The sequence below is a fragment of the Saccopteryx bilineata genome, chromosome 12 (genome assembly GCF_036850765.1).
Source record: "Saccopteryx bilineata isolate mSacBil1 chromosome 12, mSacBil1_pri_phased_curated, whole genome shotgun sequence".
Classification (NCBI taxonomy): Eukaryota; Metazoa; Chordata; class Mammalia; order Chiroptera; family Emballonuridae; genus Saccopteryx; species Saccopteryx bilineata.
In genome coordinates, this window is record NC_089501.1 from 11,019,345 (window position 1) to 11,035,079 (window position 15,735).

At 37.9% G+C, this 15,735-nt stretch overlaps 1 protein-coding gene across 7 annotated transcripts in view; it reads right to left on the minus strand.

The window, feature by feature from the left end:
• The window catches only part of HS3ST5 (heparan sulfate-glucosamine 3-sulfotransferase 5), a 297,971-nt gene that overhangs the window by 126,955 nt on the left and 155,281 nt on the right, over positions 1–15,735 (minus strand). For 4 of the 7 annotated variants that reach the window (XM_066248389.1, XM_066248392.1, XM_066248390.1 and 1 more), the window contains one exon: positions 3,049–3,162. The exons of 1 other annotated variant lie outside the window; for it this stretch is intronic. The gene's annotated coding sequence lies outside the window, so the exon portion shown is untranslated. Of the gene's footprint in view, positions 1–1,827; positions 1,874–3,048; positions 3,163–15,735 lie in introns of those variants that run through there. 2 more of the 7 variants (XM_066248393.1, XM_066248395.1) reach the window with 2 other exon arrangements.

A 15,735-nucleotide genomic window follows, 5' to 3' on the forward strand; every position in this document is an offset into this window, starting at 1 on the left:
TTTTAGCTGCATTTTAAAACATGATATAACATTAAGGGTGACTTATAACTGAAGAGCCTTGAATCAACACTAGTACTAGAGTGATCTTTTCTAGATCTGCTTCCAGAATTCCTCCGCAGGCATGGCATTTCTTTGTCTTTGGTCTTCACTACCTTTCATTGCTTCCCCCTTCTTCCCATCACCAGCTAGGGGTTTCAGACCTTTTGGGGACTTCTTAAATGTTTCAGCATTTATATTTACAAGACTTATAATTATAGTTTATGTTTATAGCATCAATGATAATTTCAAAGCCATTTTGAAATAAAATATTTTGATACTCATAATAACATCATGAGATGAGGAAACTGAGGCACGAGGAAGTTATGTGAAGTGCCCGAGTGACCTGAGGTTAGTGTCAAGAGGATCTGCTCCATGACTGCAGCTGGGCCTCACTTTATCCCACCATGTCTTGGTCTTTGTATTAGACATGCATTGAAAATTCTTTCCTACCATCTGTATGATTTTTAAATATGTTGGTTCAACTTTTTTTTTTGCTTTGAATTGTGATATTAGTCTACACTTGTTTTTTTTTATTTTAATTTATTGTGTTTACATAGATTCTAGTGTTGCCCCGAATGCATCCTCCCTCTTCCATATTCCCTCCATATTCCCCTCAACATCTCCCTTGACACTATCCTCATAGCGCCCTCCCCCCTTCCCTTCAGGTTTATCCCATCCCCTCCCCTTCAGGTTTATCCCATCCTACCATCCCTTTCCCTCTGTCCTCTTTTACTCTGGTCCCTTTGATCTCTCTTCTGTCTCAATTCTATTCCTTTCACATTGTTCATTGGATTCTAAGTCAGGCAGAAAAAGAAAAATATCATATGACCTCAACTTTTTGAATTTTAGCTTTTCTTGTTGGCAAATGGGATAACAATACATGCTTCATAGGTTTTTTTGAGGATTAAGTAAAATGATGTTGCAAAGTTAAAGAAAAAACACTAAAATGAGATAAGCATTCAAAAATGTTAGTCTTCCAATCCCCTCTCGTTGCTATACACTATCTAAGGGCAGTTTCTTTAGGTCTACAAAGGATTTCTCTCTCTTTCTTTTCTTTTCTTTTCTTTTCTTTTCTTTTCTTTTCTTTTCTTTTCTTTTCTTTTCTTTTCTTTTCTTTTCTTTTCTTTCTTTCTTTCTTTCTTTCTTTCTTTCTTTCTTTCTTTCTTTCTTTCTTTCTTTCTTTCCTTCCTCCCTCCCTTCCTTCCTTCCTTTTCGCCCTTCCTCTCTTCCTTCTTTTCTCCCTCCCTCCCTCCTTCCTCCTTCCCTCCCTGCTTTCCTCCCTCCCTTCCTTTCTTCCTTCCCTCCTTCTTTCCCTTTCTCCCCTCCCTCCCTCCCTCCCTCCTTCCCCTTTACTCTCTCTCTGTTTTCTTTTTAAGTAAGAGGAGGGGAGATAGGCTCCCGCATGCACCCTGACTGGGATCCACCCAGTAACCCTAATCTAGGGCTGATGCTCGACTCAACTGAGCTTCCTCAGTGCTCAGGGCCAACACTTGAATCAATCAAGTCATTGTCTGTGAGAGGGGAAGAGAGAGAACAGGAGGAGAGGGAGGTGAATGATGAACAGGAGGCAGATGGTCACTTCTCATGTGTGCCCGGTCCGGGGATTGAACTTGTGACGTTGCATGCTGGGCTAACACTCTATCCATTGAACCAACTTGCCAGGGCCTAAAGAAGAATTCCTAAAGTTACTGTGTGATTCAGTGATGGACCAGGAGGGCAGAGTATATTTAATGTATCAGTAGGGTGGCTAAATTTAATTTTACCAAGGATTTATCAATCATCTACTACCTTCCAGCACAGTGCTGAGTGAGACAGGAAGCAGCAGCGGCCAAGGAATTTTGGCAATGACAAGAACACGACTTGATGACTTCCTAGAAAATGAAGAGATTCCAAGAAGGCTAGTCTGCCAAGTTTAACAGAGCTCTTAGTGAATTCTCCAAAATAATTTTAAACAGAATAAAATGAATATATTTTATAGTTTACTCTCTTTTATTAAATATATCTTATTCACTTGCTGGTAGTATCGCCTCTCGAGGCCACATGGTTCCTGATTTTAGAATGGGGATGATACTATGTTATAGCATTGTTGAAAAATTGGGATGAAATATTACTGTGTATGTAGTTATAACTAGGTAATGGCTTTTGAGTGTTTTGTATCTATTAGACTATTCTGTCCTTTTAAAATTGATCAGCTCATTTAAACTTGACAACAATGCAAGGAGAGGGATAGGATTACTATTTCTATTTTAAAGATGGGGAAGTTAAGGTACAGAAAGATTTTCTTTAAAAAGCCTTGCCAAGAGCACTCAGCCAGTAATTGGGCTTGTGTCCTTCACCCCTCTTCCACCCCCCCCCCCGTTGTTGTCACACTTCCTCATAGCTGCTCATTACATGCCCATTCCCCCTCACCCTGGAAGCTGATACACAGAGATGGGGCAGATTCTGCCTTCCCAGAAATAAACAGTTACACTGAGGATACAGGACGTATGCGTGAATCAAGTGGATCAAGTTGTCAAATGCCAGGGAAAGGGTATAACTACACAAGCTGCAGAAGTTTGGAAAACAAATATCAGAGAAAGCAGCAAGAGTTTGTAGTGCAAGTAGAACTTGACTTCGGTCTTGGAGGGAAACCAAAACTAAAGCCAGCCAAGAGGGACTGTGGCTTATTTCAGAAGTGGGGACAGCAAGAACCAAGACTTTCTGTGTTCAGGAAATAAGGCTCAGTGTCCATGGGAGGAAGGTTTGTATATGGGAATGCTGAGACTAGAGAGCAGGAGGCAGTTTGAAGTCACTTTGGAGGACGTTTTAAAAGCCCGGGAAAATAAGGAGGACTTCCTGCTGGAAAGCCACTGGGGATTTCAGCTTGGCCATGGGCATGTATGCATGTGTGACAGGTCATACCAAGTGCCAAATAGTGCCTTCAAAAGGCTGATGAGATGGCAGGTTATTACATGGATGGGAATGGGGCAAGTTAGATAACGAATTACAAAGGCAACATAATACACATACCTACATTCAGACACTTCCCATTTATTCCAGCGATGATTATCTGGTTGGTGGATATTCCATGACCTCTCGCCTATGACGGCCTGTCTTTGGGGCTTGTTCCCTGCTTGTTGGCACCTGGGGGTAGAGACAGAAGCAACGTGATTTTCCAGTTAGTCTTTCTTTTCTTTTTTTTCCTGATCCTTAATAGCTGTGGTTTAAAAATTGTTTTGGGAAGAAGAAATATATTGTGGATGATCTGAACATTTCTTTTCTTTAAAATGGTACTTTCAGTCCCTTTATCAAACCAATTGCTGATGAAGAGCAGAGCTCACATTAGAGCCTAACCGTGGATAATGTAATTGCTCATTTCCTTTCATCAGAGATGGACTTGTAAATTGAGGGCTTGCCCACATGTACTTTCAGATAATGTTCCTGTAGCAGAACCTTGGTTCTGCTGAGTTTTTTAGGTGAGAGTGCTTAAATGTACTCTCTTTAAAAATGCTAATGTTGTATACCTCCAGATGGACTTTTTACAGCCATGTGATATTATCCATATCAATCATGCTTACTTTTGCTACTACTTGAATATATTAAGGAATTGCTGCTTCTTCCTACATTGACTATAGATTACCAGGAGACCTGAGTAATTCTCTAGCTGCAGAGTACATATTTAGTGTTGTATCAGAAGGATAGGAAAAAAAGAGAGAAGGGGAAAAAGGAAACAGATTACTACGAAACAAAATTGCAATGCCAAACTCTTTTTTTTAAAGTAGGATTTCATTATTTCAGGCTATTATTAAGAATGTATATGACAGCTAAATAAATTGTAGGAGCCCAGTCCCAATACATCATTGTCACTAGTATATATTTAAATATAGTAGACATCAAAATTATTCTAGCCCAAAATGGTCAGAATATCTATCTTGAATATCTACCCATCTTTTATCTGGGTCCATTTTATGAAATATATAAATATTTAAGATGCAAAGCAAACACACACACACCTCTTTCAAGAAAAGGAAAGACCTTAATAATTTATATACTTGGTTTATAGGCAGCTGTCAAATCTATTGTATCTCTTCTCCGATTCATCCTATTTACATTATTTCCAGTTCTTTCACTTGAGTCCTTGTCAACTCTTCACCTCGCAATCCCAACATTGCCTGAATACTTCTAGACAAACCAGAGAACAACTAGGAAAAAGTAAACTCAGTCATTGCAGGACGTGGCACCCGTCAGTAGTGCACACTTTAGCCAGAAAACTGGCTCCATTGCTTGGGAGGCTTTCTTGGCACATTCATAGGCCTGCTCACCTCAACATAAAATAAAACAAAGCCTCAACTCTTCTGCTTCTGAACTTGTTTGATAAACTAGAATGATTTCGAATGTTCTCAAAGAAACAGAAATCATCATAATTATGAATAATTAAAATGCTAAACTCAAGAGGGCTGTCAACATTTATTGCACTATAGAATTCATCCCCCAAGGGTAATACCTTCAATTAGTTCAGTTTTACAACACAAGAAAAATGTAACAGTCACTAATTGCAGGTATTTAGTACAAGGAACAAAACAAACTAACTTGCCTTTAAATTACTCTCTTCCAGCCAGAAAAGCACTGCTCACTCTCAGATTCTTAACATTTGTACCAGTTTTAGAACACACAAAAAAAGGAACAGATAAGAGGAAAACATACTGCCTTCAATCTGTAAGTAGAAATACTTCAGGTTAATTAGAGGTTCTAATTGAGTGGGTTAAAGTAGAAGATAAGATCATGGTTTTAAGAAGTCTTTTAAAAGATATTTCATAAAATTTATCAATGTTTATCCATTTAGTTTACAAATACTTATTAAGTACCTGCCATGTGTCAGGGTTTGTGTTAAATGGGTAACATGCCAGTATAAGAACTAGTCAATGGTTATTTTTTATTTTTTAGTGAGTGCGAGAGAGAAGAGAGAGAGGGACACACACAGGGACAGACAGACAGGAAGGGAGAGAGATGAGAAGCATAAATTCTTTGCTGTGGAATCTTAGTTGTTTATTGATAGCTCCTCATATGTGCCTTGACCCGGGGCGGGGGGGGCTCCAGCTGAGCCTGTGACCCTTTGCTCAAGCCAGTGACCTTGGGCTCAAGCCAGTGGCCTTGGACGCAAGCCAGCGACCACTGAGTCATGTCTATGATCCTACACTAAACCAGTGATCCCACACTTAAGCCGAATGAGAACATGCTCAAGCAGGAAATCTCAGGGTCTCAAATCTAGGTCCTCTGTATCCTAGGCCAATGCTCTATCCATTACACCACTGCCTAGTGAGGCTCAATGATTATTTTTTAAACATATATAAATTTGAATATATCAATATATTTGTATACTGTTATAAGTATAAAATTTGGAGTAGATATCTACAATTTATAAAATAAAGCTATTCAAACTATGCAAAGTTTTATTCCTCATTATTTTTGAAGTTGTATAAATTATTATAACTTAAAAAATTAAATTAAAAATATATTTAGATTTTTCTTCCTCAGAGGCACTCCTAATAAAATGTTTTTTTTTTTTCTTTTACAAAATACGTTCATTTTCTTTGGCAGCAATAAATGTTTTATAATTATTAGGATATTTCTAAGATGTTTAAAAAACTAAAATGTAAGTCAAGTTGGAAATGATTTAGCAAATAGTAGCTCCAGTTTTGTATCTAGTAGACTGTAGTAGAGCAGTTTTCTTGTACGGATTCAATGTCAAATTGACAACCCTGACCTCAGAATAGGCTTGTCTTTTAGCAAGTACTACCTCAGAGAGATATATTTTGTCTTTCATTTATAGAGGAAAGAATTCATTAGAAAGGTCATACAAGTTATTCCAGAATGATAAATCTCAAGTTACCAATTCTACTTTTCATGATTAGTTGTCTGAGTCTTGTATTTAATTAAAATGGTTATTGTAAATGCTTCGTTTTAATTTAAAGATAATTAGCTAAACCTCGATTATACTGCCTTATCCATTTTGAAATTAATTAATTTATAAAATAGCTCAAAAAACTTTTGTGAAGTTATAATATTAAAATAAATCAGAATCAGTTTGCATCTTTTGTTGGTTTTGGTGGTGAACCCATAGTGAGCCATTTGTATTAGCTTTGACCGTGGGGTCTCTGGCATGGCCATTATGTAGCGGAATCACATATATGTCATTTATGTTTTCTCTATTACAGATGAGAAATCCTCAAACCTACCAGGAAATAATAATCTATAATCAAAGGTATGATTATTTAAGCTTTAAAGGAATTAAAATTTTATCAGCAAATTTTGCCCTAATACAGATAGGAGGTACCAGTTTTTAGCACATAATTCATATGTGTGTAACAACCCTCCGCACCTCACTTCCTATTGGAACCAGTCCAATAATGTAATCAGAATATGTTTTCAAGGAAATGTTCTGAATTTCACTTCTATTTAAACAAACAACATAGTCTATCTACACAGGAATCAAGTGAGAATAGCTAGTAATGTAGAACTATTTTTCCTGGCCTACAGAATATAAGAATCTTCTGAAACACTTATCATAGCCATCCAGAGAGTCAGCTGGTTTCACGACGCAGTAAGAAACTACATCCATGAATAGTCTACAATCCTTGGTGTGCCTGGTGTGCAAAACCGTTAAGCTGTACATTTGTATATTAATGGTATTGCTACCATTTATTTGGTACTGAATATATATTAGGCACTGAAATAAATGCTGAGTGAGCTGGTATTATTAGGCCTATTTTACAGATGAACAAAGTGAGGCTTGGGAAGGCTGAGGCAACTGCCTGGGGTCACATAATTAGTAACTGGTAGAGGCAGGATGTGGAGCCTCACTCCATAGATCTGTACCTCACTGTCTCCAGCTCTCCCTCTCAGAGGCCTCAGGCATTCTCAGAAGGCATTCTCAATTTTGAGATGCTTACGACCGCCATTGCTACCACAAAATAATACTTCTCCCTTGCACAGTAGTGTGAATAAATTAAAAGGTGGCTTAAATATTAGTATCTAAAATATGCTGCCCCCTCATATTAATATCCTCTCATACCAATATCTGTAGAATTTTCAAATATATTATTAAAATCTGAACTTTCTACTCTCAATGAGAGCTTATAGTTGGGAGAATCTGTTCAGCCCATTCTCTGACAACTCAAACCTTCTGTACCCTCCCCTTTAGGAATTTTAATTCTGAGAAGGCTATAAAGTCAGACTCAGCTTACACATCCAGTGAAGCCGTGTAGGATGCCTTTAAGCTACATGATATCTCAATTACCAGTTAGCCATCTGTTTCTGTTTCTTTCAGTCCTGCTCCCTGGTTCCCTAAACAATGAATGGCAGATATTCCCACTCAAGAGCTAGACTTAGGTATTCTCTGCTAAGAATGTAGACAACAAATACAGATATAACCTCCTACTTAGATATTAGATGATGGTCAAAGCCCATTATCTATTGATTTTAAGTTTAATATTGCAAGTATCAGTCATTATCTTAACTCTGGACACCCTCTGGTTTGCAGGTTCGAAGGACTGAAACCATCACAACATAATAACAATGGAGAGGTACTGTGGAGAACCAGAAAGAGGGAGACACACAGGTGCATCTAGCTAAGGCCTTTGAACACCATCTGTTTTCTGTTCTTTTCTGGCTACCATTTCACCAGGGCTCAAAGATTTAAAAATGACTGGGGGGAAAAATCCTGAGAAACTAGTTTAAGATTTTAATTCTTTATTTCATCTGCCAGACACTGAAATGCAGTTAACGGCAGCAAGTGTTCCTCATAGATAAGGGAATTGTTGCTTCACATATAATTACATTGACTCTACTGGTAGACATAGCCAACCATATCATCTTCATACTCTTAGAAGTGCTAGTAAGTCTGAAAAGATCCATTCTGAGGAGGGTCAGAGCTACCTTTCTTCTACTTTAAACCAGGGTTATCATGGAATAAAACTGATAATTCTTCTGGGGGAACAGTTTTTGGAATACAAAAAAGTATATTAAAGGGTAAATGAAACTGACTGTTGTGACTGGCAGTAAGTTCAGGCATTTTGTGTTCTTTTGTGTCTGCTTTGGAATGTTAAACAGGTCGGGTTCTTTTTAAAAGAAAACATTGTATTCAGAACACTCTCCCATGAAAGCCCTCTTTGACAAAGTGTCATTTTTTGATATATTACTACATGTCTTCCCACATTTTATATTCAAAAAGGGCAAGCGATGTTTTAACAACTTTTGACAAGCATGGGGAATTAAACTTCCACAGAATTGACTCATAATATAATGCTAGAGACTTATATTTTCTATTTTGTACTTTTTTATGGCAGGCCACAACATTTTCAATTATATCAATTTCTGGTTGAAAAAAGCACAGAGAAATTAAAGATAAGTAATTAGAATAGGAAAGCTTCAATTCATTAATAATGTTTTAAGCATATAATTCTGAAATCTGTTGGAAAAGATAGCTACAGAAATATCATTCAGTGAATTTTAAAAAGTAACAGGAGATAAAGTAAAAAAAATTCTAGAAAACTAACTGAAAAAATCTCAAGAAGTTCAGATACTCTTTAATTATACTTACATGTTACCTACCAAATCATAATCATCCTGACTACTGGAAATCTCACTTTGGATAACCACAGGCATCTCCACTCAACAAACTGCCCCTCATCCTGTGTCTCTCTGACTGTGACCCTGAGTGACTAGGGTCCTGATTGTTTTTCAGCCTCACTTGTCTCCACTCCACCCGGCCCTTGCTCATTCATTCACCCAGAGCTTTTTCCAATTCCTTGACTATGTCAGGTTCTTGCTCCTCTGTCTAGATAGATCACCATCCCCATTAGCCTGGCTAATTTCTCCTTCTTTTCTTAGTCTCAGCTTGGATGTCATTTTCCTCAGGAAGACCTGTCTGACATATAGTTCTTTCTCTAGGTATCCTTTCTCTAGATTCTGTAGAATCCTATTCTCTCCAATCCAAGACCCCATCACACAGTGATGTCGTTGTCTCTTTAATTGCCTGTATCCTCAACAGACTGTTAGCTCCATGAAGGCTAAGGTCACGTCTGTCTTGTTTACTGTTAAATTTGTACTGTTGAGACTGGTTCTTAAAATATTCTGGCTACTCTTACTTTGTTAAAAAGATTAATAAATCATTTGAATAAGAAGGTCATATATGATTAATTTTCTTCCTGTTGTTGATAGTACAAGCTGTTAAATATAACCACTTTTAAAACATTAGCTTATTGGGTTTGGCGTGTGCTAATGTTAATGTTCCCATTTGATTATTTCATTTATCTGGAACAAGTTTAAAATTTTTTCATAAGCTTTCACATACTACCTCTCTCTATAAAAATGGGCACACGGAGCTACTGTAAGACGTTAAGCTCTGGATTGTCATGTGTATTTGAGTTTATGATGTAGACCGCTCATGCTAAAAGCAAGGGCAAATTGCAAGGGGGCAGGGAGAATTTATGGAGACAAATACATAATAACTCCTGAAGATGCTTATGATCTAGCTTTATACTGCTGTGACATTGCAATCTGATAACCTCTACAGGGGCCTTGTGACTGGAAGAGGAGAAAATTTAAAACCAGTCTCCATTCAGTGAGTAAGGGAAATGGAGCTGGAGAAGAGGGCATCTAATGAATATTGTTATTAGATAATCAAGAGCTGTAATAATCAATATACTCTTGAAAGTACCTTAAATCTAATAAAGCAGCTGTGGATAACTAAATTATGATTATGACAGATTCAGGCAATTGGTTCAGGGTTCTTTGCATCCAAAATTCAAATTAGTAATCAAAGTGAAATTGCATTAGCTGACCTCCTCAGACCACCTCCGAAATATAGGAGGCATTCATTAAGCATACCCCAAATAACAGCATGACATAACCTCCTCCATATTTCACAAATGCCTTGGGCTGAAGGGAAGGGTGCATGCAGTTAGGTAGGGGTGGATGGATGGGAGGGGCAGGACACAAGGAAGAAAAGGACCTTGCAAAGAGATAAGCGTAACTCTTATTTAAAAAAATGCCATAGCAGTACTTTTCTTAAGTCAAGATTAAAAATACGACGAGCTTATGGAATGATATCTTCCACAGCAAAAGTAATATAAAACCAATTTTTATCCCACATAAATTACTTAACACAGCTGTCATTGACTGGTTTTACACATTAGTGCTAGCACTGATGGACCATCATCTCTAAAAGAGAGTCTCTGTATTTTTTAGTCTTCAGCCTTTAGTATTTCTTTGTATCTTTAATAAACTCTTATTTCTTAGTTTGAATTATATTGAAATGTTCACCAGGAGCACACATGGAGTAGTTTTCACTGGCTCTCCTGTGGGCTTCCTTCCTGAGGCTATCATGTGGATAGTGGCAGAAAATAATTTCAAGGATTACAATAATGATGAATAAATTAAAGCACAGTATATATAGTCCCCATTAAAGAAATACATTTGTTTTATTGAACTGTATTTTCATCTCAAGAACTGTTCACCCTACCCCCCACCTCTTTCCAAAGTGCTTCTTTGTAGCAATTCTCATTTCAAAGCAGTGCTTCAAATTTATTCTGGGGAATTAAATTTCTCCACACTCTTTTGGCAATATGCTTTTTATCAGATCAGCAGAAACAATGTGAAAACACCTGTCACAGTAATTTCAAATGTCGATCATCTACAAATTATACGTAAATGATCTATGGTTGCAATGTGGTCCTTGAATAGAGGACTTTTTTGGAAGAAAGAGAAGCAAATGCTATTGAAAATGTAAAAGAGTACCCTGTAAGAAAAAAAGTCACTTGTAGCATTTGCAGAAACTTACAGTTTTTATTTTTATCTTTAATCATAATAGAACATTTCTGAAAGAACTAGTCTTGCTTTTCATTCACACAGAGCATTACATATACATGCACGCCTACTCTCAGGTATAGACACCATTCAACTAAACTCCATGGGGCTGCAGCTGGAAATGAAGTCGGATCAACCACAAAGCATTTACTGAATGCCGACTCAGAATAAATGATGGATAATATACACTCTCACCCCACGCCACCCCTTTCTCTCCTCCCTGCCCCCCAAAACAAAGGTATGACCATGGACAAGTACAGGTTTTTAAAAAGGCACAGAGAAAGGCTCTGAGTTATAAATCTATTTTTATGCCCCACATACTAATTCTTTTCTATGGTCTTAACTTACATGCTAGTCACTCTCAGAAATTGGCATGCTCCAAGATGATTCTATTGTGCAGCCAAAGCTGAGAATCCTGCTCTAATGCCTTCTCCTGCTTTATGATTTAGTGACAAACTCCCTTCCCATTTGTCGTTTCTGTCATCTAGGCACATCTGCATTTCCCTCAGAACCAAGTAGCCTTTCACCAGGACTTGAAAGTTATATTTTCCTATCCTATCCCCCTTCTGTCCTCAGAACTGTAATGCAATTCTATTGTAGTTTGCATGTGAAGTATGAGACATTTTAACATCCAGATTCAAGAAAGCAAGTATGTATCAAAATAATGCCTACATTTTTTATCTAAAAGAATAACACTTGAAATAGCTATTGGCATGGGGTTGCAATTTTATAGGAAATAAGAAGGTATGAAGGGCAATGGAAAAGCATATCCTTCTACCTTTTTAAATTCACTGTATTTCAGACTTAAACCTATGGGAACATAATGGCATGGTATTATAATCACTCCAATATTCCTAAAGGTTTGACATTTTAAAAGAGTGTATGTAATATTCAGGTGGGGCTCAAATGGCTCTAAACCGTCACACTGCTGTTTTGTAAAGCTGCATGTTCTATGGTAGGGTGGCAAAGGACAGCAATTTCCAACACTCAAAAGGCAGTAAAGAACACTCTGGAATGTACCTTATTTCTAAAAAACGGTGGCACATTATAGCACTCTTTGTCACTACTTTATTGGTTTCACAAGAATAAAAACAAACACTGAGATCTATATTCTGAATTTTTTTTTTAGATTTTATTTGTTGATTTTGAGAGAGAGAGGAGGGAGAGAGAGAGAGAGAAAGGGGAAGGAAAAGCGGGAAGGATCAGCTCATAGTAGTTGCTTCCTGTATGTGCCTTGACTGGGCAAGCCCAGGGATTTGAACCAGTAACCCAGCATTCCAGGTTGTTGCTTTATCCACTCTGCCACCACAGGTCAGGCTGAGATCTTTATTCTGAAATCCCTTTCCAGAATTGATCTTACTAACAAAGGACTTAGTCCTGGAAGAGATGTTCTAGTTATAAAAGAAGGATTTCTCTTTGTAAGAGTTTATTTGCTATTTACATGCAAAAGTAGGTTTACAGTTGTATGTGAAATAGTTTATTCTCGAATTATTATTTATTAATGTATTATTTTCCATATGCACAACTGAAAATCTACTTTTGCCCACCCTGTATTTATTTGACATTCTTAATTTATAACTATGCTTTAAAAGCAACAAACTAAAAACATATTTTTCCATGTTCCATATGATAAACCAAAAAGAAATTTGCTGAAACTGAAATAAGAATGCTTTTCTTATAAGAATACAGAAGAGTATTATTATTTCAAAGAATACAGGGGCAAACTAGTAAATTTATACATTTATATGGGAAGAAGAAAAGAAAACCAAACCTTTTTAAACATGAAAAAAAATTGGAATAAGTCAAATTTGCTTTTAGCATTGTTTCTAGTGGTTGTTTACCCCAATTGTATATTCACTGAAGTTTTGCAAAAACTCTTACTTTTTTTCCTGTCTTATATTTAAGTATACAATAATAGGCAGCTGATTCTTAACAGCTGCCCTTAGCTGTTTGGATTTTGAATTGTATATATGTGAACTTAGGTTGCCTCAAAATAATAAAGGAAAAGAAAACATATTTCCTTTTTTTAAAAAAAGATTTTATTTATTGACTTTAGAGGGAGAGAGGTGGGGGCAAGGAACGAGAAGCATCAACTAACTTGTAGTAGTTGCTTCTCAGATGGGCCTTGACCACGCAAACCCGCAGTTTTGAACCGGTGACCTCAGCATTCCAGGTTGACACTTTATTCCCTGTGCCACCACAGGTCAGGCAACAAGGCATATTTTCAAAGCAACAAAAGAACAGCCTGTTTTAGTACACTATCACTGCAGAGATGTGTTTTGAAGAATAGTTTTAGACGTGAAAAATGTTTCCTCAAGCACTACCAACTCCATTTACCAATTAGCCCTGCATATGGATGACAACACAACAAGTAACACGGTAAATGGCCACCAAACAGGAGAAGATCTACTCCGTAAGAGTCCACCCAGTTTAGCTTGCCTTCGGAACCAAGAGGGAAAGGTAAACGGATTACTCGATAAAGGGGAACACACAACCCCCCCTCCCCAGTGCTAGGAGCCCAGAAATGTCCTATCAGACTTTCCCCCAACATTAAGACAGGGAGTTGGCAACAGGAAGGGGTCCCTTTCAGAAACCTGTCATTGTGAAGTTTTAATTTCCTAACTCATTTTAAAATTTGTTTTCCTTTGTGTCAGACTGAAAATTTTCAGAGACAAGATCCAGAAAAGCAAAACATTATGGGACACCGGCTAGATTGAGGTGTTCTTTTAGGCTAAAAAAGCTGTCGTTATATAAAGCCTGTCTTTCCAGAGGGGAGAGATGAGGGAGAAGAAAGGCTTTCAGAAAATAAGAGAGATACGTAGCTTTTTATAAAATGCCATATCAAACAAGAGTCCTGCGTGCATTTTTAAAGAGAAATAAGCAATATTTACCATATATGTGACAAGCTATTTGACAGCATATATTTTCATCATTTTTTTCTTTTCTTTTTTTAGAGACAGAGTGTCAGAGAGAGGGATAGATAGGGACAGACAGACAGGAATGGAGAGAGATGAGAAGCATCAATCATCAGTTTTTTGTTGTGACACCTTAGTTGTTCATTGATTGCTTTCTCATATGTGCCTTGACCATGGGGCTACAGCAGACCGAGTAACCCCTTGCTCAAGCCAGCAACCTTGGGTCCAAGCTGGTGAGCTTTGCTCAAACCAGATGAGCCCACGCTCAAGCTGGTGACCTCGGGGTCTCGAACCTGGGTCCTCCGTATCCCAGTACGATGCTCTATCCACTGCATCACCGCCTGGTCAGGCTGACAGCATATATTTTCTCTGTCTTTTTCCCCCCATATATTTAACCAACCCTAGAACTGTGTGAGGTTCCCGGAATAATACATTTGGATGTGGGACATGACTGGGAACTCAGGCTCCTGCTAACTTCAGGTACCTGTTATCAGATTCATTAGCTCTGTGTAGAATGTAAGCTCAGTGAAGGGAGAGGAATTTTGTTTTCTGTTTTGCTCATTGCTCTATCTCTAGCACCTGGAGTCTTGCCTGGCGCAAAGTAAATTTGCAATAAACATGTGGGGTATTAACAAATGAATGTAGACTGGTTCAGACTCCGAGTTCCCTGACTTTGGCTCATATGTAGTTACCAATTCACTGAGAGGTTAGCATGTGCCTGACACTGTGCCAAGTGCTAGCATTTAATTTCAATTTAATCAATCCTCACAATGGCTATGTGATAAAAGTTTCATCTCCATTTTAAAAGTGGTAGTGAAGTACTAGAATCAGAAGGAGGTAGTTAAGTAACTTAAATTCTTACAACCTGTAGAAAGTAGAGAAATAATTGACCTAGTTCATGTCCAGAGCTTAAGCTCCAACTTTACGAGACTAAATCCTGGTTTGAGCCTGCTTAGTTGATGACTCGGTTCCAGCCAAATTTCAGCCTTGTCTTTATTCCAAACCCTGGTCTTACCTAAACTGTTTTACTCTGGTCTTGTGATTCTGTATAGTGCCTGTTGAAGCCTCACATCAATACTCCAGTGTGCCCAGGACTCTTTGTGGTACTGTCTCTGGCAGCTGGGCGGCCATAAGATACCATAGATTGTTGGCTTAAACAACAGAAACTTATTTTCTCACAGTTTTAGATGCCGGATGTCCACAATCATGGCGTCAGTACAGCCAGGTTCTGCTACAGACTTCCCTTCCTGGCCTGCGGATGCCTGCTTTCTCCCCATGTGTGCTCACGTGGCCTTCCCGGGAGTGTGAACCTGAAGAGAGGTCTCGCTCTCTCTTACAAGGTGAATCCTATTGGATTAGAATCCCACCCTTAAGACCTCATTGAACTTAAATTACCGCCTAAAAGGTCTCCAAGTCCAGTTACACTGTGGGCTAGAGCTTCAAAATATGAATTTTGGGGGACAAAATTCAGTTTATAGCAGGTATCCTTTTGAGTTAAACTGTCTGGGACAGTACCAACAAATACATTTCACTTCCCTGCTTTTAATCACATGATTCACTGTCACACTTACAGGAATAACTCTTTTGTCTCCTTTTTGGTTCTTATAATGCTTTGGCTTTAGTAATTTAGATTTTAAATACCAGATTTGAATAACTGTTCAAATCCAAGTCATTCTGCTAACACAGTCTTTCAACAGTCACCTTTTGGGAGTCTCTTAGCCTCTCCAGAGCCTTCATCCTGGCCATTCTTTGGTAGAGTTACATACAGAGAAGAACGCAGACTCCGGTCACATACCCGAGTGCTAACTCTCCATCTGTGTAACCTAAAGGACATGGTGAAATGCACAAAATATATCCTTTAAAATTATTGTTTTCCTAAATCTACCAAATCATAGATACATCCTGATTCCCAAAGGACATATCATAAGTATCATGC